Source organism: Sciurus carolinensis, unplaced genomic scaffold (assembly GCF_902686445.1).
Source record: "Sciurus carolinensis unplaced genomic scaffold, mSciCar1.2, whole genome shotgun sequence".
Lineage (NCBI taxonomy): Eukaryota > Metazoa > Chordata > Mammalia > Rodentia > Sciuridae > Sciurus > Sciurus carolinensis.
In genome coordinates this window covers 222,498-244,914 of record NW_025920122.1, presented here as the reverse complement: position 1 = coordinate 244,914, position 22,417 = coordinate 222,498, and the positions used below count along the sequence as shown (strand labels likewise).

Here is a 22,417-nt window from a genome sequence, read left to right as displayed (position 1 = left end):
GCCTGGTCATCTTGACCCTCAGAGGCAATCTGTTTTTCAAAGGGAGTTTGTTCCTGGCCCACTGTGAGCTCCTGTGCTCTGCTGACCCACCTGCCCCAGACCAGCTGCCTCCTGGCCATGGGCAGCTGTGGTCCACAGCTCTGCCCTGGCCCCAGGGCATGGCTCAGCCCCTGGCTGCACTGGCACACCCACCACCAGCCCTCCTTGGGCCAGGCCCTGCAGCCTCCACTCAGTCTGCCTCTCCCCCTGGCCCTTGCTTCCAGCTGCTCAGAACTCAGCCTGAGCACTCGAGCTTTGCCTCAGGCTACAACAAGCCAAGCCAAGATGAGCTCCCTGAGGCTGAGGCCAGCAAAGGAGGGAAAGGCAATGTGTTTCTGACACCTTTGTGAACAATCATTTACAAACCTGGGGATTGAATGCTGGACCCTTTTCTGACTCACTTGAGCAGTGTGTTGACACTGAAGCTGCTGCATACTGAATTTGGAGCAACTGTCCCTCCGACACATCAGTGACTTGACTAAATTGGAAGCAAAGAGAATACTTGGACAGGAGATCATCCACTTTAAGTCAAATGCTCTTCTCTATTATATTCTACTCCTGCCCCTGGCCTCTGCACAGCCCCATCTCTGGAAGTTCGGAAATCCAGAGGAAACAGAATAGTCTTAGAATTCGAAAGATGATTGGATGCTAATATTTCAGACACATATGGCTTTGAACTTTGCACTTATTGGTGTATTCATAGATACACAATTATAAAATAATTTTACAGTAAATGAAAGTTTGATGTGCACCTAGAATGGGTTTAAAACCTGCTGGATGTAGTGGAGAATGTAACAAACTGACTGCAGTGCCTATGCTCAAGTACTCATATTTGGCCTTATCAAAAATTCCTGAATAAACAATTGAATGGCACTTGGTGTCAGCACACATGGGTGTCTGATTACACACTAAAGTTTCAAAGGAAAAACATAGAATATTAAATTATCTCTGAGTTCAAATTCCGATTCTGCTACTTATCTGTGTTATCCTTCCTCCCTGAAATTCAGGTTTGTTTTTATAAAGAAAGTGAGACTCTTGCAAGTAAATATCAGATATGAAATATGAAACATGATTGCCTATTGGGAAAACAATTTTTTTCTAAAAGTGTACTATGTCCTCCTACAATAAGTGAATTTTCTTTTTGTAACTGTGCCCCCTAAATGACAAACAACTTCAATTCCCATGTTATTTTGAGTGGAAATATACAACATAACTGGCAAAAACAACTGAGCCACATCTTCACTGAGTCATATCCCCAGCCTTTTTTACATTTTAATTTGCAACAGAGTCTCCCAAGATTGCTGAGGCTGGTTTTGAACTTGCAGTCCTCCTGCAGCATCCTCCCCAACTGCTGGGATTATAGGTATGTGCCACTATGCCTGGCTGTTTTCTTGTTTGTTTTTTTTATTTAATTTAAAAAAATTCTTTCTATATAGATATACAAGACAGTAGAATGCATTTTGACATGTTGTACACAAATGGAGCATAATTTCTCATTCCTCTGGCTGTATATGGTGATGAGTCCCACCAATAGTGTAATCATACATGTATATAGGATAATAATGTCTTTCTCATTCTATTGTCTTTCCCACCCCCACCGTCCCACTCCTCACCTCACTCCCTTCTGCACAATCCAAAGTTCCTCCATTCTTTCCTACCCCCTCTACAGATCAGCACCCGCTTATCAGAGAAAACATTTGGCCTTTGGTTTTTTGGGATTGGCTTATTTCAATTAGCATGATATTCTCTAGTTCAATGCATTTACCTGCACAAGTCATAACTTCATTCCTCCTTAAGGCTGAATAATATTCCATTGTGTATATGTACAACAATTTCTTTATCCATTCGTCTGCTGATGGGCACCTAAGTTGGTAGTATAGTTTAGCTATTGTGAATTGAGCTGCTGTAAACATTAATGTGACTGCATTACTGTAGTATGCTCATTTTAAGTCATTTGGGTATAGCCTGAAGAGTGGGATAGCTGGGTAATTCCTTTCCAAGTTTTCTGAGGAATGTCCATACTGCTTTCCAGAGTGGTTGAATTAATTTGGAGTCCCACCAGCCATATATGAGTGTACCTTTTCCCCCACATCCTCGTGAACCTTTATTATTGCTTGTATTATAATTGCCATTCTGACTAGAGTGAAAGAAAATCTGAGCGTATTTGAGATTTGCATTTCCCAAATTTCTAATAATATTGGATATTATTAAATATGTTTTTTAACATTTCTATTTCTTCTTCTCAGAACTGTCTGCTTAGCCCATTTGCTCACTTGTTAACTGTGTTATTCATTTAGTTTTTTTTTTGTTGCTGTTCATCTTTTTTTTTTTTTTTTCTTTTTTGGTCCTTGTATATTCTGGATATTAATCCTTTGTTAGAGGAAGAGCCAGCAAAGATTTTTCTCCCTTTCTTGAAGTTCTCTCTTCACACTCTTAAATACTTGCCTTGCTTACAGATTGGTACATGATTTTGTCCTAAATTCTATTTAGGTGGTGACTTACATTTATTGATTTACATATGTTAAATTATCCTTGCATCACTCGGCTAAGACCAATTTGATCATTATATCAAATCCTCTTAATATTTTGTTGGACACGATTTGCTAATATTTTATTAAGAATTTTTACATATAACTTCATCAGAGATATTGGATATTGGTCTCTAACTTTTCTTTCTATCATGTGTCCTTATCTGATTTTGGTATGAGTGTGATACTGGCTTCTGGGAATGAATTTGGAAATATTCCATTGCTTTCTATGTTATGGAATAGTTTGAGGAACATTGGCATTTGTTGTTCTCTGAAGATCTGGTGGAACTCTGCCGATGATCCATCTGGTCCTGGGCTTGTCTTTGTTGGATGGCTTTTTATTACTGCTTCTCTTTCATCTTTATTTATTGGCCTGTTTAGGTTTTCTCTGTACTCTTGAATCAAAATGGCAGGATTTGTGTATGTGTCTAAAAATGTATCAATTTTGTCTATATTTTCCAATTTATTGGATTGTGAGTTTTCAAAATAATCTATAATGATATTCTGAATTTCTGTGATGTCTGTGGGGATATTTCCTTTTTCATCTTGGTTTGGTCAGCTTTTTTGCTGTTGTGACCCAAAGATCTGACAAGAACTATTAGAGAAGGAAAAGTTTACATTGGGCTGACAGTTTCAGAGGTCTCAATCATAGATGGTGATATCCTTTTCTGCAGTTCTGAGATGAGGCAGAACATCATGGTGGAAGTGTGTTCTGGAAGGAAGCTATTCAGGTCATGGTGATCAGGAAACAGAGAGAGGCCTGTGCTCAATGAGGGCAAAATATAATCCCCAAAGGCACATCTCAATGTACCAGCTTCTTCCAGCCATACCTTACTTTTCCACAGATACCAGCCCATTAATTACTATCAGAGAATTAATATACTGATTAGGTTAAACCTCTTATTATCCAATCATTTCATCTCTCAAGTCTCTTACATTGTACCACACATGAGCTTTTTTAAGACATCTCATATCTAAACCGTAACACATGTCTAATTTTATTAATCTGGATCTTCTCGCTTTGTTTTGTTTAGTTTGGCTAAGAGTTTGAATACCTTTTTTTCCAACTCTTTGTTTTATTGATCTTTTGTCCTTTTTTATTCTCTAATTCATTGACTTCAGTTCTGAACTTAGTTATTTCCTCCCTTCTACTGATTTTGGAATTGATTTGTTCTTACATTTTGAGGGTTTGAAATACATCAGTAGGTTGTTTATTTGGGATATTTATCATTTTCTTATGCAGTCACTCATAGGTATAATCCTTACTCTGAAAACCACTATAATAATGTTTCAGATTTTCTGATGTTTTATCAATATTCACTTTTACTTAGCTTTTTTACCACTGTAATCAAAATGCCCAATAAGAGCAATTTAGAGGAGGAAAAGTTCATTTGGTGCTCATGTTTTCAGAGGTCTCAGTGCATAGATAGCTGATTCCATTGCCCTGAGACCATGGGTAGGCAGCTCATCATAGGGGAAGGGCCCAGCAGAGGAAATCCACTCAATCTGTGATGGGATCAGAAAGCAAAGGAGAGGGAGATAAAGAGGTTTAGGAAGAATAAATTTCCAGACCATGACCTCAGTGACTTACTCCTCTAGCCACACTACACCTGCCAATAGTCACCACACTGTCCATTCAAAGTAGAACAGATTAGGTTGTAGCTGTCATAATTTAAGAAAGAAAATAACTGAGGGCTCATCTATGAATATTCCTGTATTAACTAGAGTTTTAAATGGACATCTCATATACAAATCAGAATAATAAATTATAAATTGATGAGACAAGGGAGTAGAAATAATTCAGTATTATTATACTGGAGTCTGTAATTTAGACTCAAATTCAGGTAATATCTGTTTTAGGTGATTAGGTATACCAACATTTGGGGAATAATAATTTGCTAGAAATATATCCTATTATTTGACTACTCCATTTACTAGTATGCTGTTACCTTCTTTGTCTGTTCTAAGTCTTTTGCTTGAAATATGCTTTTTTTAAAAAAAAATATGAGATTACTCCTGATTATTGGGGACTTCACTTATATGCTATATATATTTCTCTTCTTTTCACTTTCAGCCTTTGAAAGAAAATTGCCTTTGCCATATATATCTTGTTTTTAAATCTATTCTGCAATCTTTTGCATTTAAATGTAATGTTATTACTGAGAGATGTTGATTAGTTCATGTCACTTTATTTCTGATGATTAATTTGATGCTATTTCTCATTTGCTGATGAGTCTTCAAATGTGAACTCATGATTTGTTTTACAAGTTCTTCTACACATAGTATTTATTCAATTATTTTCTGTAGAGTCATCTTAGAAGTCATTAATTCTTTTAGTTTCTGCTTATTTTATTTCTTATTTGATTCTAAATGATAACCTTAATCTGGATTGACAGTTTCCTTTTTTTTAAAATATATTTTTGGATGTTGATAGACCTTTAATTCATTTATTTTTATGTGGTGCTGAGAATCAAACCCAGTGCCTCACACATGCCAAGCAAGCACTCTACCACTGAGCAACAACACCAGCCCTCAGTTATTTTCTTTCAGGGCTTGAAACAGATGATTCTAAATCTTTCTGTGCTGAGAAATCAAAAATAATTCTTATTGACTCCCCTGTAAATGTGAGATGATTTATTTTTTCTTGAGTCTCTTAAAATTCTATCCTTGCTGTATATATTAGTCATTTCAATTTCAATGTATGGTGAAGAGGTTCTTTTGTAATCTTGTCTATTTGGGGTTCTGAATTCCTCCCATATTTAGATGTCCATCTCACTCTTAAGGTTTCAAAGATGTCCTGTCATTATTACCCTGAAGAGGAATTACAGGCTATTAGCTTCTATCTCACAATATTCTTCAATTCCAATGATTTTTAAATTTAATGTTCACCCAGAGTTTGTATGCTTTGGTCATAATTACTTATTTTCTTTTTTTATACTACTGTATGGATATTCTAGACCAGCCACTTTGTCTTCCAGATCTGTCATTCTGTCTTTAGTAAGGTCTACTCTATTAGACTTTTGAGTGAGCATTTTATTTGATTTATTGAGTCCTTCATTACTAAGTTCCTGCCAAGTTATTGTTCAACATATCCATATCTTTTTCTGATTTCTTATTCATAGCCTGTATTTCCTTCTTTAACTCTTTCAGTTATTTTTCTGTGTTCTGTCAGAATTCATTGATCATTTTTATAATCATGCTTGTGAACTTCTATCTGGTATTTTATACACCAGATACTGTATTTTATACAGTATCTTTGGAATCAGTTGCTGGTGAATTATGAAATTTGGGTGGTGTTGCATTACCTTGTTTTTTCTTATTTCTTATATTTCTTTGTTGAGTTTTATGCATCTATTTTGTATGAATTTCTCTTCATACCTTTTTAAGGCATAGCCTTCTCTTTCCAAAATATCCTAGATTGTCTAGATTGAGAACTCTCATAGTGTGGTGTCTATGGACTTTGTGTTAATTCCCTGCTTTTGCTATAGGAGTAGGTGTCCATTAGTGGGACCTGGAGGCCATTCCTCCAGTCATTCCTACTCAGGACATGTTTGTTATTTTTTTTGTTTGTTTGTTTGTTTCTTTTCTATTCTTTGTTTTTAAGTATTGCAGAAGGGGAGTGCTAGGGAAGAATAGGTTTACTTTAGATTATGTAGGAAGGGAGTGAAAGGAGGTGAAGTGGCATGGGGGTAGGAAGGATAGTGGGTGAAACAGACATTATTACCTCATGTACAAATATGACTGCATAACTGATATGATCCTACAATATGTACAATCAGAAAAATGAGAAGTTATTCTCCATTTTTGTATGATCAATCAAAATGTATAAGTGCCTTCTACTGCCATGTAAAAATAATTAGAACAAATACAAAATTTTTAAAAATCCCAGAATTTTGAGTGTGGTTAATTTGTGTGTGAAGCAGTAGGCACAATCTCTCATCTGGATTTAGCTTACCAGATTCTCTACTCTGTGAAATTCTAGTGTTCACTTAGATTACCAGCACCAATCTGGAAGCTGGAGTAGCCTAAAACAGAAGCTGGTTGAGAAAGCTTTCTACTTCCTTTTTCACCAAAATAAGGTAAGATGAAATGGACAAACCGAATTGTTGCACTGCTGGAGCTGGGCATCTGCAGAGTTCTTAGAGGAAATTTCTGACAATGAGGCTTAGCTCTAACAAGGGTTTTAGGAGCTTTGTTGGGTGGTATCTGTTCTGGAGAGCACTCCCCTTAACTGTGAAATAGACTTGGATGGCTGACAGAGTAGTCTGGGGAAACGGGTCACACAGAGTATGTTCTTTGGAAGACCTGTCCTCATGTTACTGAATCTCTATGCCTCACTTGTTTCTACTTTCCAAGCAGGTATGCAGTGTGCTAATACCTTCTTCAGTGCCCCCATGACATCCTTGTTTCTGAGACTGTAGATGAGAGGATTAAGCATGGGTGTGACAATGGTATAGAAGGCGGACACTACCTTGTCCTGTTCAGGTGTGTGGAATGACAGAGGCAGCACATATGTGTAGAAGGCAGCCCCATAGGAAATGCCGACCACAGTTAGGTGGGATGAACATGTGGTGAAGGCCTTTTTGCGGCCCTCAGCAGAGTGTGTGCAGTGAATGGTGAACAAGATGAGAGCATAGGAAGTGGAGATGATAGAGATGGGAATGAGCAGCATGAGGACACAGCAGATGTACATCAGGGTTTCATACAAAGATGTGTCAGCACAGGCCAGTTTGAGAACTTTCTTTCATCCTCTTTGCTCTCCCTTTGTACCCCTAGTCTACTGCAGTATATAACCAAAGTGACCTTGGGGGACCTCATCACACCAGGTCACTTTCTGCTGAAACCTGCATTGTGTGACAGTCTATTCTAACTCTTATCTTGATGTTGGCTCCTACCCCCTCCAGTGTGCTGGTCACAGGGCTGCAGCCCCATGGTCACCTTGATGATCCTCCCTCCCCTCTCAGTGTTCCAAGCCCAGGACCTCCATCTTCGTCTTTCCTTGCCTGGGCCCCTCCACATGTCTGAGCTGACAATCCTGTGTGCTTCAGCAGTTGGTGCAGAGGCCACCTTCTCAGAGGACTGCTCTGGTTCCACTTGATGCCTTTGTACTTCTTCCTGGTTCTTATCACCACCTGATGGACTACAGGTTCATTTTGCTTTTGTTTGACTGCTGGTCTGGAAAGCGAGCCCTGTGTGGGTGAGGATCAGTGCCTATTGTGTTATCCACTCTCACCATATAAAAGAATGAAAAGTGTGTTGTAAATACTTGTTAAATCATTAAATGGATGACTTTTAAAACACGTCAGTCAATGAAATGCAGATCATGTATTTTTGATTTTTTTAAGTTGATCCACTTCTTGGAGAATTTCTTTTAAATACTTCTAGGTTTGTTTTATTAAATGTGCTAATGAAAAATACATTTTTTAAAAAATACCAGGCCTGAGCTGGTTCAGATTGAGGATGAGCACTTGCCTAAAGTGTAGAGGTCTTGGGCTCCCTCCCCAGAACCATGAAAATGAAGGCAAACAAGGAAATAAATCCCAGGCCTATTTGTCTTTTCATCAAAATAAAATTGTCATAAAATAGGATCCACCCACATTTTATAAACAAACTTAGTTCTAGGAAACAAAGAATGAAATTATGGCATTTGCAGTAAATAGATGGAAATGGAGAATATCATGTTAAATGAAATAAGCCACTCCTCAAAACCAATAGCCAGATGTGGATGCTAATCTACAACAAGGGAGGGTGGAGAGGGGAAGAATAAAACAGACTTCTAAGGTCAAGCACCAAGGCAAATTTACTCCTAAGTCTCTGAGGTTTATGAATATAATTTTGGAACAATTACTCCCTGAGCCTTAAAATCCAGACACCTCCTCACAGAGTACTGAAAATGGCCACCTACTTGATAATACAAGATGGATTTACACTTTCTTTTTTCTTCTGAATCTGCCCTTGCTATGACAACTCTTCTTTCAGGTAGGGTCCAATGACTATGTTAAAGATAACTGAAGCTTCCATATTTATTGGACATGCAGAGATTGTACTGTAGGGTTAAATGGTTAGAGTTTGAATTTCTCCTGTTAAAAAGATTTTTTTAAAAAGCAGAAAATTGTTATGCATAATTTGTTTTAATAGCAAATATTCATCTCCTTCTTATTACCATAAAAATTGTATCTTAAAAAATGCCAAGAGATTTATGATCAACTTTCTTTAATAAGTTTATTAAAGTTGTAATAGATATAGCAAGTGTTGAAACATGTGGGCAGAAGAATCCTCCTCCTATAACTCCACAGCTAATCCCTGAAACCCAGGGACACACTTTTGTGTATGACAGAGAACTTGCAGATATCTGGGATGAGATCACTCTAGACTCAACGTGATCAAAAATGTCTTTGAAGGAAGCTGATAGGCAGGAGAGTCAGAGAAAGGTTGCTATTGTAACCTGCACCCAAACTGATTTAGTCCCTAATTTGAAGTAGAGGGAGCTGTTAGGGGCGTTGTAGGCAAGAAGGCTGGCTCTGGGGTCTAACAAACCAGATCTGGCAACTCAAAAACCAAACAGAAAATGTCCAGGTCAAAAGCATGAAAGAAGATCTGTAGGGAGGTTGAGGGGACCCATCTCCTCAGCCCTGACTTGAGCATCTGAAATGAGGTTTTATAGAAAGAGTGAGGATGAGGATTGGGGCTTGGAAGGCTTTGCAGAGTTTCCAAAGCATGAGTTCTTGACCAGGTGTGCTCTTTTGATGGTTATCTCAGGAGTGGTCAGGCAAGGCCTTGTGCAGTAAGGAAGCTCTTGTTGCCTGGGTCTCCCCTTCTCATATGAAGTCTATAAGATCTGACCTTGTTCCTGGAATCCAAGGTGACTTGGAGTAATGGAGGGGAATGCACAATGGAGACAGAGGTTCCAAGTTTTACTCCTGCTTTCAACCAAGCACTAGGCATTAGCAGACAAAGAAAAGATTCTAAGTTCTTGTTACAGGTCCATGAACCAAGGAATATCTCTGGCCTCTTACGAGCTGGAAAAGCCTAGAAAATGAACCTGAGGTTTGCATGAGGGAATGCAGCCCTGCCGACAACACCAGGATTTGAGCCAGTGTATCCACCTTTGGAATTCTGATCTTCTGGACTATAATATATTAAACTGGCCTTTTGATAACACAATAGCTTTAGGAAACCAATATACCAATGATATTCTCAGTTTTTAAATAAAATGTAGACAAGTTGCTGATAATAAATTGGCCTGTAACTATGCAGTCCTCAGAGTATCAGACATTGCTGTGCATGCTCCAAGGTTTGGATGAGGCCACTCTTAGCCCAGCAATGAAGTCATGACTGTAAGCGTCATCATCTCACAGTTGGCAAACCTGTGCTCAGAGAGGTGAAGCTGCAGGGCTGAGTTAAGGCTCAGGGACCCATCCTCCATCTTCCCTGCTCTCTGCTACTACTCTTAACTACTCTCAAATGACAAAATATCTTTTTTTCCTATGCATCAGTTAAGTTTGAATCACCTAGTAAAAGGTAAATGAATACAAAGGAAAGAGCTATAATCACACTCAGGAAAACTTTGAATTGTCCCTCAAACATAGTCAGTAAGTAATAAAGTAGCAAAAGGAAGATAATTTGTTAAGAAACTGAAAATTCTTTCTAACTCCTGGAAAATCCCCATATGAAGGTAGGAAACACACACACACTGTTCTCACCCAGCATCCCTTTAGAATGACCATGAAACTCCTAGCTCATAAATCTGACTGTTGAGCATCTGTCACAAGGACAGCTTCTTATCTCCAAGTGAACAGAGTGCCTGTCCTTCCTCTGGGCATACTCCCCAGTCCTGCACCAGCATCTTCACCATTACATAATGTGACATCCATATTGTTTTGTGGTGCCTGAGAGTTGAAGGAGATTTTCTGCAAATCATGTCAGGAGGAGATGGAAGAGTCTGCTCTAATCAAGAACCCATAAGACCAAGGCTACTGCAGAAGAAAAAGCAACACAGACATTTAGAAAAAAAATTGCATGGAAGTGCAAGTCTAATTTGAAACTTTATGAAATAAGTTAAAATAGTACTAGAAAAATCCTGTCAATGATTTAAAAAACTACAACTGTGAGTTAAGTTAGCATATGTTTTGATGCAATTGCCTTTTCCTACAGTATTTTCCTAGGTCTAAATGTCCCCAAATATGGAGGAGATGGGTTTTGTTCCTTAAACAACATTTTGAAAAACACTTCAGGGGAAATGGCAACCTGTGCAACTTGAACCCAGTTTTCTCACACAGTGTCTTTCTGGTCCTGGAAGCACACCACAGCATTCTCTTTAATAGGGCTTCCTGAGAGTGTGGGTTCTCAGAGAGGTACAGGCAACCTCCAGACCCTGAACCCAGGACAGTGGTTACAGGGACACCCTCAATCTCATGACTTACTTCCAGAGCTGACTGTGCTCTCCAGAGTTAATATTAAGCATAACACCTTGGGGAAGTGAAGGTAATGGGTCTCCTTTTTCTGTCAGGTAGGCTCCTTTGCACCTCCTGGGGAGTCAAGGACATAGTTCTGGGCCCTCTCCCTGGGCACGTGTTGGACACTACTTACCTGGTGCCACCTCCTCTTCTCTCCGCCACACCCACGTGAGGCTATGTAGTGGAGGGGTGTGCAGTCCTTCTCCCACCCACTCCTCTGGGCCTCAGGTCACAGGCACAGGGCTGAGACCTATGGCCATCCTTTCCCAGACCAGGAGCACCTGGAACTTGCTTAGCAAGAAGATGGGAAGCAGTGGTCACTTGTTCCTCTGTTGCAGAGGCCCAGGTGTGGGGTGGAGACATTGTATCACAAGTGGGCTCCACCAGTCTGGCAAGTTTGAGCCCCCAGTGAGTGTTGGGCTGTGTCAACATTGGTGACTGAGGAAGGACCCTTGAAAATTTCTGGTAGAAATGGGCACTGAGTCAATATGAAAATCTGAAAGATAATAAACTTAAATTTCACTAGGAAATTATAATATGGAGATAATCAGATGAGTGGCAACTTGTTCTATTAAAATACTCATCTTGGTGTTATTTCCAATAAGAAAGCAGAGGAAACTGAGCATTTGCCATCTGAATGCATACTGAGTAACTTAGGTTTCAGCATATAAAGGAACTCCAAGTGGCCATCGTGAGATGAGAGAGGACTGCACCATCTCCATTATTTCACAGTTTCATTGTGCTTTTAAGAGAAGATGGTGGCATGTGTGTGTACTTCATATACACAGGAACATATACACAGTCTAACACCAGCTCTCCATCTTCAGACTGAAAGCATTCAATGCATGTTATAATTGAATTTTAGAAATACTCAGGGTTTATTAATTTCAAATTAGAACCATTACTTGGAATCAACCATGCCTTCTGCAGAATTAACTGCCCTTTCTCCCTTTGAGGAGATTCCCCATAGCTTCTCTGGGAGGAGGAAAAGCAGTTGACTGCAGAGCCCTCATCAGCTGTTCAGAAGCTGAGGCCACAGGTTTGTTCTTAACTGTGTTCAAAAAAGCTTCCTGTTTGCACCTTTCCAAAGGCACAGCCTGCATCACTAGTGCTCACTGTAGCTAAACACCTTGGATGCTCATGGAAAGAGCAATACTGATAACGCCAACCAGCACAGCAGCCCCAGCCTCACCTCACACCTGAATTTTCAGTCCTAGGGAGGAGAGTCCCTTCCTGCCTCCACACTGGAGCCCATGTCCCCTACAGTACCTACCACCTGCCTGCTCCAATAGGAAGCAACATCTGTGAGAAATCTGCCCAAAACCAGTGGTGTTTCTTTATCTGAGCCAATATTGAATACTAACTAGAAGTCACTTAAGAATCAGTTATGTGGGAAAGAATTTAAAGTTCTTTTGGTTTTAGCTCAACATACAATTCTATGTGAGCTTTTATAATTCACCTAATTTAATTGACTTTCAGTTTCCATGCAGTCCTTCAAACAGGAAATGACTAGAAAAAGTGAAAAAAAAGATTTATTAAATTGAAATTTGTATATTAGAGTGCCACACCTTCTAAATGAAATGGTTTCCACTCATTCATTACCCTGGTATTTATTGACAACATTTTCTCTCAGGAATTGTCTAGGTGCTTGGAAAGAATCAAAGAACAAAGTGAAGATCCTGTTTTTCGTTACATGATAAGTAAAAATTTGAATAAAATAAAATGAGCCTAAAGGACTGATCAAAGAAAAAAGAGAAACTCTGTGACCTAATGCAGAGGTGTTTATAAATTTCTTACCTTGCTTCTTTCAGGTGGTTTGCCCCAGCCAGTCAAAAACAACTGTAGCATTTCCGCAGTTCTCATAATGTTGAGTGAAGCAGGCAAGGGGTGTTTGACAATGAACTTGCTTGTCTGTCAGATTTATGAAGTTCTGCCCTTAATACAATCTCAACAGAAGAAATAATTAACAAACCCACCTACTGTTTCACTCATTGTTTTCATGGAAAACAGTCTATTGTTTCAGGTGAAGCTGTGGATGCAACATAGATATCTGCCATTATTATGGCCCTGCCCCAGTATGTATGAACTCCTATATGGAGTCAGGACCAATATCCATGGTCAGGGCCCTTAGCAGAGCCCCACTTCATTCCACCAGTCACAGAGATATGACAGGCACATGCTGTCACCCTCTACCCCCTAGGCAGCAAAGGTCTGCTTTCTCCTCTCCATGCTAATTCAACATCTAAATAATTGTTGTCAGCTTATCTGCTCACTCCTTTTCTGAAAACTTCCTTAGCATTTACTAGACTACAGAATACATACTTTGTTTTTTTCACTGTTATAATTTTATGTTGCATAAATGTAAATATTTACTTACATAAAACAATATATCAAAGCCTGAGTTCAGATCATTTCATGTCCACACTGCTCATATTTAAAAAGACCTCATAGGAGGTCTTTCTTCCTTCCAGATTGGTCCTCAGACCCTTAGTAGACCAGTTCTCCTGGCATCTGGCAAAAATTAATCATGACTTTTATGAGCACATCACACTTGAGAACCTTTGTCCCAGGCCATTTTCAGGATTGCCACGCTGGCAACTGTGTTGTGCACAACCTGCTTGTCTCCTTTGGCAATTGTCTGCCAGTTAATATCAAGGTTTGGACACAGAGTGAAAATCAGACAGAAGAAGGCCTGACCTGAGTCCCCGTGTGCCTGTTGCTCAAGTGAGGTGACACTTTGTCTGAACACCAGCTTCTCCATCTCCCATGTGGCTAATTAATTTTTAAATACTTCATAGAACTTTGTGAGGATCACGGAATACAATTGAATATGTTTTAAAATATAGGGACAGATATTTATTATTTTTGCCATCATCTGGAATGGTACATGCCCTGTTGCAAGTATGCAATTAATTAAATTAATTTTAGGTTTTTTTGATTGTCATTTTCAAGTTAACGCATTATCTTTCATAAAGAGGAAAATCTAGTGACCACAAATTTTCTCATATGGAAATTTGGTGAACTGACCTTCAAAAAAGTTCCTTCTTGTTCCCTTTTAGTTTGTGATTCACCTTGGTGTCTGAGGAGTGAACACCTACCATGTGTCATGTATTGTGGGTTTTCCAGATTTTTAGAGAGCTTATTAAAGTGGAGCATAGGACTTGTCAATGTTGATCAGCCAGCACAAAGTGACATTTCATGTAACCGCCACCAAATTCTCTGACTAGATTTCTCAATGGCATGGCAGAGTTCCCCTCCCTCCATGCTCAGCCAGTGAGGCCCATGATCTCTCAAGGGATTTTTCAAATGCTCTTCTATTACTTGTTGCATTTCAAGTATTTTGAACATTTTGAATTATCAATCAATGTGTAAGTAAATGTCCTTGTTAATCATGCAAGAAAATTAATCTTGGAAATATAAGAGCAAATATCCTAGTAGATATTAAAACATGCCTCAGGTAATGTATGGGTTCCATGGAAATGGGAAGGAGACAGAGTCCCAGTGGAGGAGAAATGGGAAGTGTGGTGTGTAGGGTCCTTGTGGAGGGAAAAAACAACAGAGGTGCTGCAGGCAGCAGGAAGGAGAAGGAATGGGCAGTAGGGCAGAGGGACATAATGTTCAACAGTCTGGAGATGAACTGAGGCAACTGTGAGGATGTTTCTAAAACTAATCCTAGGCTGCCTTGCACTTGAGAAATGCACCCCTCCAGCCATCCTTCAATCTCCTTTCTTATCCTTACCTGTTTAATATCAGGGTAAAGTAAAATTCTTAGAAACTGTGAGACAAAGCCAGGCTAGTGGTTGGAGTGCTGCAGGGGAAGCTTGTCACCAGTGTGCGCATGCTAGAGGAGATGTTTCCCTCCACCTCAGAGTTGACACTCAAAGAGCAAATGTTGGAGTGAACATTGCTGAATCTTTGTCAATGGCACATCACCTGAAAATCAACTTTTTCTAAACCTTGTGGTGGTGCTAGAGGAAAGGAGCACTGAGTGAACCCTCACAGTGTTTTATTTCTCAATTTTGAGGCCCCTGCACAGAAGAAAGTGAAGTAAGCAGATCATGGAAAGATCCTTTTCCTCTGTTCAGTTAAGTTGTATTCAGGTTGCTCACCTGTCAAAACATCACATGTAACCCCAACAAATTGGAAAAGAAATGCATGTCTACCAACACACCAATGAAAGACAGAGAATAAGAACAAACAGTAAGTGGTGTTGATGGCAAATACAACCTTTTCTTTCTCTGGCATATAGTAGGAATGGGGTAGAACATTAGTATAGAATGCAGCTCCATAGAATATGCTCACCAATGTAATGTGCCCAAAGGAAGCATGTTAGCTAGGCAAAGGTCTTGATTTGCTCATTCCACATTTATATTTTTCCACTATTAAAGTAATAATGGATGTTATTTTAGACTTGTATCAACATTACAAACTTAAATGTAGAGTCAATTTTCAATCAATCAATCAAGCTAACAATAATTAATTTTCAGTTATACCTTAGACTATGGGAAGAGAGGTATGGTAAGAATCTACCATGTAATTTCATAGGCAAGAAAATAAAGACACAAAATATGAATAAAAACACAGAACCCACAATAGAACCCCAAGTTCACAAAACTTCCTAAATAAAACTGTGACACTTTTCATGTCAGAAACTATTTCAGCATTTTGAATATTTGAAACTAAATCATCAAAGACATGGAAAGACTTGCAATTTGCATGAAACGACTGGTTAGCAATGAGGACCTGAATGCCCAGGACCCCGTGTGACATGCAAAACCATCTATGCAGGGCACTCCAAAGAGGTGCTCACCTGAGGATAGAGTGCCACCTTCCTGAGAACACTGGCTAGAAAACATTTGCTGTTTGACCTGCGCAGGAGGTTGGCTAGTGTTCATGCACTTGCTAGCTTTCTTATGACTTCTTCATGATGCTTGCACAGGCTGGTTAGCCAACTGAGAACTTCAGACTGCCAGAATGACACTAAGCATATTTCAGAACCAAGATCATGTCTTCTGGAAAGACACTGTGTCACTGGTCAAATGAGCAAGGATGCCCTTGGTCCCCTAGTATTTCCTAAACACATCCCCTTCTCTTATTCTCTGGGTGGAAGCACATCTCCCCAGATCTTTCCTCAAAGCTGAGGCTACCTCTTTATTCCTCAAGCTGTAGATGAGGGGGTTGAGCATGGGGTTGAGGATGGTGTAGAAGGCAAATACAACCTTGTTTTTCTCTGGCATATGGTAGGAATGGGGTAAAACATTAGTGTAGAAGGTAGCTCCATAGAACGTGCTCACCAACATGGTGTGGGAGTAGCAAGTAGTGAAGTGTGGTAGATGGTGATGAGGATGTGCATGTAGGACACAGAGGTGAATGAAATGGGGATAAGCAGCATCGGCATGCAGCAAGCATACATCAGGTTCTCATAGAGTGATATGTTTATGCAGGACAACTTCACTGCTGAGATCTCATAGAAAAATTGGTTGATCTCTTGGGACCTACAGTAGGGGAAACTCATGGTCACAGGTGTCAATATGAATCCATCTAAGGAGCTCCCAACTCAGGAGCCCAGAATCATGATCAAGCAAATCCTGCAGTTTATGAGGAGACGGTACCATAGAGGACTGTGCTCAGCCACATACCAGTCATAGGCCATAAGGCCCAGCAGAAAGAACTCCTCTCCAATCAGGGTAAGGTAGAGGAAGATCTGAAGTGCACATCCCAGGAAGTAAATGGTCTTTCCTTGAACATCAGATATTGGAGCATCTTGGGAACAGTGACACAGATGTAGACAGTGTACATGTTGCAGAAATGGTTCAGCAAGAAGTACATAGGTGTGTGGAGGTGGGAGTCCACATGGATGAGTAGAACCATGAACATGTTGGCTATGATGAACACCATGAAGATGAAGAACATACTGCAAAGATAAGCCCAGGGAGTGCTGGACATGTGATGAGGTCCAGGAGGAGGAAGTCAGTGGAGTTCTGGAAATGGGCTCCGTGTCCAGGTCACATGGTAGCCCCTGGGATGTGAGACAGAAAGTTGTTGGGTTAACTGGTTGTCCAATAATTACTCAGCACAAATGGCAGGCGAGAAGCAATGTGGAATCATGGTGTGTGCTGTACATATCTGAGTATGCCTACATGTTTTTGAGTTCATCCATGTGTGTACTGTAGGTGCTGTGTTTGTGTGGTGTGTGTGTGTGAATGTGTAAGGAACACTTTGTAAGGAGATCAACCTACAAGCCTTAGTCATCCCTGAAGAACAACTTTCTGAGAGCAGCTAAATCAGGGCTTGTACTACGAACATACTATTTCTCGAGGTTCTTCTGCTCATGTGGGTTCCAAGCACCCACCTCTCACACTACAGTGACACTACTGTTCAACGTACACATGCTTGGGTTTCTTCTCTTACCTCAGAGTCTGATCAGGCTTTCTCTCCTCCACTCTCATCTCCATTCTCCATGCCTCATGCTTTCTCTGATTTCCCTGACCAATGTCAGTCTTTCTAAAAATATAAAATAGAATAAAGTCAAACCTCTTATTTGCATGATCTGAGTTTCAGGTCTTTCTGCTGTTCAAGGCAGAGAATGCCCTTTCTTAGAGTTGGTTAGAATGTCACCTAGGATATTGTCTCCCAGGACTGGTGGCAAACCCACCAGACTGTGGGCAGGACTCTAGAGTTCTGTAGTCTATACCTGTGGTTGCAGAGGGACAAGAGGGCTGGGTTTGGTGAGAGGATTGGCACCTGTTTGGTCAGCCTCCTAGGAAGGAGAGTGAGGGAAGTCCACAGTCTCTGCAGATCACCAGGAAGGAGAAGCTGTGTATCTGAGACAACAGGCCCTGGGATGTTCTGAAGAAGTAATAGAACCCAGGTACAGTTGGTGCCGCTCACAGCAACTTGATAAGATACCCCTGGGTGAGGGCAAAGAACATGACAGCAGGGGGAGGCACCTGGGCCCATGCCTTCTGAAACCTTCACAGGTATCTCGCAGCACTGGAACTCAGGGGCTAGTGCCATGATCCTGCATGGCACAAGGCTTTTTACCATGAGGACATTGCCCAGCCAAGCTGGGGTCCTGCAATATTCCCACAGGGAAGAGGTGCACCCACTTCCAGGGACACAACCCCTCATGCGCCCCACACCTGTGCTCAATTCACTGTGCCCAGCACAGCCTGGGTCTCAGAGAGCAGAAACACTGACACTGCCCAGGGTGCAGCCAGCTGGACAGATGTGGCCTTTGGAAGAAGTCCTCAGAGAGCTGGTTACTGTGAGCCTATCATGGGGCTATCTGGAGATGAGAAATGCATTTTTGTCAATAAATACATGTTATTTCATCAGAAGTGTGGTGACAGGGGCAGCTAGTGCAGCCATTTAATTAAAACAAGCTCCATGGAGGGCTTCAATCATTATTGCACTATAAATCCAGGGAATGGAAGGTAGTCAGTGGAGACTAGGCCCAGCCACTCCCATTGGTCCATGGGAAAAGTCAAAGCCCAGGAGGGAAAAATGGGCACAGATGTCTTCCTACCAGGACATTGTGCCTAGTCCTGAACACAAACATTCCTGGGGCTGAACTTGCTAATCAGACCCTGGAGACTTCCAAGCCTTGCTCACAAAGAGAAGGGAGATTGGGAGGCTCCATAATTCCTCAGATTTTTAGAGCATCTTCCTCACTCTCCGTCAGTGTTGTCTCAGGTCATGAGTATAAACAAACGCAAAGGAGTATAATAACACTGAGTAATACATGGGAAACTAGAAAAAGGAAAGAAATCACCTGGAATACTCCATGCTCCTTTACAAACACTATTATGTCTATGCTTCATTTACCTATCTAGGCAGTGCTGGGAATTGTGGGTAGGGCCTTCTGCATTCTGTGCAAGCACTTGACCATGTAAGTACACCAGAGCTGAATGCATGATTTAATATTTCAGTATGATTTATTTATTTATTTATTTATTTTTATTTATTATTTGTTTGTTTGGTACCAGGGACTGAATCCAGAAGTGTTTTAGCACTGAGCCTCATCCTAACACTTTTTATACTTTATTTTCCTAAGTTGCTTTAGGGCCTCACTAAGTTTCTGAAGCTGTCTTTGAATTTGTGATTCTACTGCCTCAGCCTCCCAAGCTGCTGGGACTACAGGCACATGCCACTGCTCATAGTTCTTTAGCATGCTTTCTATTTGATATGTAGTTAGTGGTGTTTAAGACACTTTCACCATGTAGATGTGCAGTGTCTGCTCAGAGTATTGCAATGGTTGATTGATGTGGCATGCACTTTCAAGTGCTCCTTGTTTGGTTGACAAGCACATTGCTTCTAAGTTTGCTTATGAAACACTATACCATGAGGTTGCTTCTCTGGGTAGGCCATGGAGGGTGGGATATTAGGCTTTAGAAGCCTGTGCTAGACAAGCTGTTGACCAGGGATGCTGGCCAAGCACAGAGCACACTCAGGACTCTGTTCCTCCCCAGAACTTAACAAGGGCATCTAAATGTTCATTACTTTGATTTTCTTTGTGACCAAGAAATTTGAGCATGTTTTCATGTGTATATTTTTCTTTCTATTATTTATTTTAGAGTTTAATTGTTCATGACATTTGTTCTTTTATGTATTAGGGATTTCTCAAAAGTGACATGCTCTCTCTATAGAATGAGGGCATTCTTCTAAATGTAATATTTATTGCAGCTACTTCACCCAAACCATTACTTTTATTTTAAATTTAGTTGATTTTAGGTCAGAGAAGTTCTAAATATTTATGTAGTTAAAAATTTACTTTGTCACTTTTTACTCTGTGTTCATTTGAGACAGTTATTTCCCATACAGGTATTTGATTAATATACAATTCTATTTAAATTCAGTTGTCGTATTTTTAAAATTATGCAATATTTTAAAATCTTGAGAATTTATTTGGTCTTTGTTGAGAACTATAAAACTCTGTGTTATCCTTAAGGCCAAAGGCATTAACGTTTGTCCTTAAGATCACACCAATGAGACCTAACTTCTAGTTCTGCCAGAAGCAAGAGTTCAAGTGAGTGATGTACAGGAGCCTCCTGCTCACTTGGGTGTAGCCTCTCAGTGGAATTCATTCTCACCCACCTCACAGGTGGGAACTCTGGTAGGAGATGTGAGTTCCACGACACAGGTAAGTGTTAACTTGATCTTAGGCAAAATGCACCAGCAGTGACAGCCACCTGCTGGCATCTCTCCCTAGCTAACCTCATCTCTCTTCTGCAATAGTACCAGATCCAATAGAAAGGAGCTGGGTTTACTTGTCTTTCCTCTTTTGGATATTGTCATTTACCTGTGAAAAAACTGCTCTGAAGAATTGACTCAATCTTTGGTGACAACATAACTTGAAAGACATTTATTATTGTCATTGTTTCTGCCATACTAGGGCATATTACTACTGAGCTCCATCCTTTTTAAAAAAAAAATTGAGACAGAATTTTGATAGGTGTCCCAGGTTGGCTTAAAACTTGCATCCACAGTTGAGCCTAAAGTTAGGGGTGAGCAAGAGGTGACAGGAGAGCAGGGCAGAAGCTGGCTTCAGGAGTAGCAAGAAGTAGAGGCACAGAGCCAAGAAAGGGCAAGCCCTGTGGGATGACCTGACCACCATGGCATCAGTGGGGATCAGTGTCAGTCAATGAATGTAGAGAGGAGGTTGGCCTGGATGCTCACCTGCCCAGAGAAAGCTGGGACCTTACCAGTGGGCAGTGGGCGACATTCAGAGACTCACTCATTATAACAAGCTCATGCTCATATTTAAAGCTCATGGTAGCACTCCTGTAACTGATGGACTTCAGGCAACATGGACATCTTAGTGATGACTGCACAAGTGCAGTGGTAATGCCCTGAAGGTTTAGTGGGTGGGAAAGAAGATGGATTGAATTCATAATGGAATTGGGTGTAAGCTTGAGAACAGGTTGACCCATGGCTGACCTCCAGCAGTCTGGCAGGTGATGGGAGCACCTGTCCAAGTCAGGGAATGTAAGCAGAGCTGGAAGCAGACCATAAACAAGATGACTCCATGTGGAGATGCTGAATTCATGGGTGTCAAAATGTAGCACATTTGGATGTTCACTGCATGTAAACATTTGCCAGAGGAACTGGAGAAACAGTGTGCTTAACAAGATTAGTTAAAGCAAAGTTTTCCAGAGGTGGGAACAGCCACAAAAGTCATGGGGATCCTCTCCTGTCATTTGCATTGTTTTTCCTGCTCTGTGTGCTTAGGCGAGCCCTTTAGCTTACACAGGGTTCTCTCCACCCTCCTGTGACACAATTTCTGCCCTTTATGTCTTCAGTTTTCTGATGACATGTGTCCCCACTTTTTATGCTGTGGACTCATACCATATTTAAAACTCCCTTTACCACCCTTCCTTGGTGTCTGGAAGGATAGAGGAGATCACTCTGTGTCCCTAGTCTGCCATCTCCACCCAGGATTCTCTCACTGGTATACCCATAGACTTGGTCAGAAATGAGAAAGTGAGACTCAGCCAGGAGAAATCAGATTTGGGCTTTAATGTGTTGTGTGCCTGAAGTGGCCTCAGGGCAGGGTAAATTTGGCTTAAAGGTTTCTGCATGTGTAGTGAGCTGCAGTCTAAGCTCATGTGCAAATCCTGGAACTTCATCGGCAGCTCAGTCAATCTTGGTGGCCATTATTTCACCCATGTTCAAATCAAACAGGCAGCAGCTGAAACCAAGGAACTGCCTCGAGCCTCACTTCACTTTTCTGTAGGCACTGACCTTCCTGGCTACAAACATCACCACCCATGAGGTGGAATGGGGCCTCCTGAGTGATTCTTGGTCTAGACTGCTACCCAACCTAGAATCATAAATAAGGTGATTGTAAAATAAGGTTTGCTGCAGTTTTGTTTCTTAGCAAAACAGTGTTTCACTGGGCAGTGCACACCCAGGCACTCAGCACAAAGCACAACTTCACCATGAAGCGCTACTTGTGGTTGTCCTCCTCCCCCAGGAAACAGAATTTGGCTATGTCTTTGTAGCCTGTGGTCCTGGTGCTCTAGATTGACCTGAGAGGGGGAGGTAGGGGCAGAGAAGCTGACCAGGAAGAAGAAGACCTGGGACTCAATCAGATCTCCCAGAGAAGTGACAGGACTTTCCTGCTCAACAATGATTGTGAAACTGTGACACCAACATTTAGAGGATCAGGAGAGCAAGACATGTCACATTTGCAGACCTGGAACTCCACCCTGCCTGCTGCCTACATGAAAGGCATGCCTGTGTGTCCCCACCATGAGAAGTCCTAGGTCATGGGGACCTTTGCATCAAACACCCCCATTTTTTCCTCTCATTTCCTGGTAACTGGTGTTTCTCCGTCCCAGCTTCCTTTAGGGAAATAGAAACTGAAACAACCACCCATCCCCACCCTGCAGG

General features: G+C 40.9%; 1 pseudogene; it reads right to left on the bottom strand.

The window, feature by feature from the left end:
* Positions 1-6,894: 6,894 nt before the first annotated feature.
* Positions 6,895-20,796, bottom strand: LOC124973791 (olfactory receptor 2T2-like; annotated as a pseudogene).
* Positions 20,797-22,417: the final 1,621 nt, after the last annotated feature.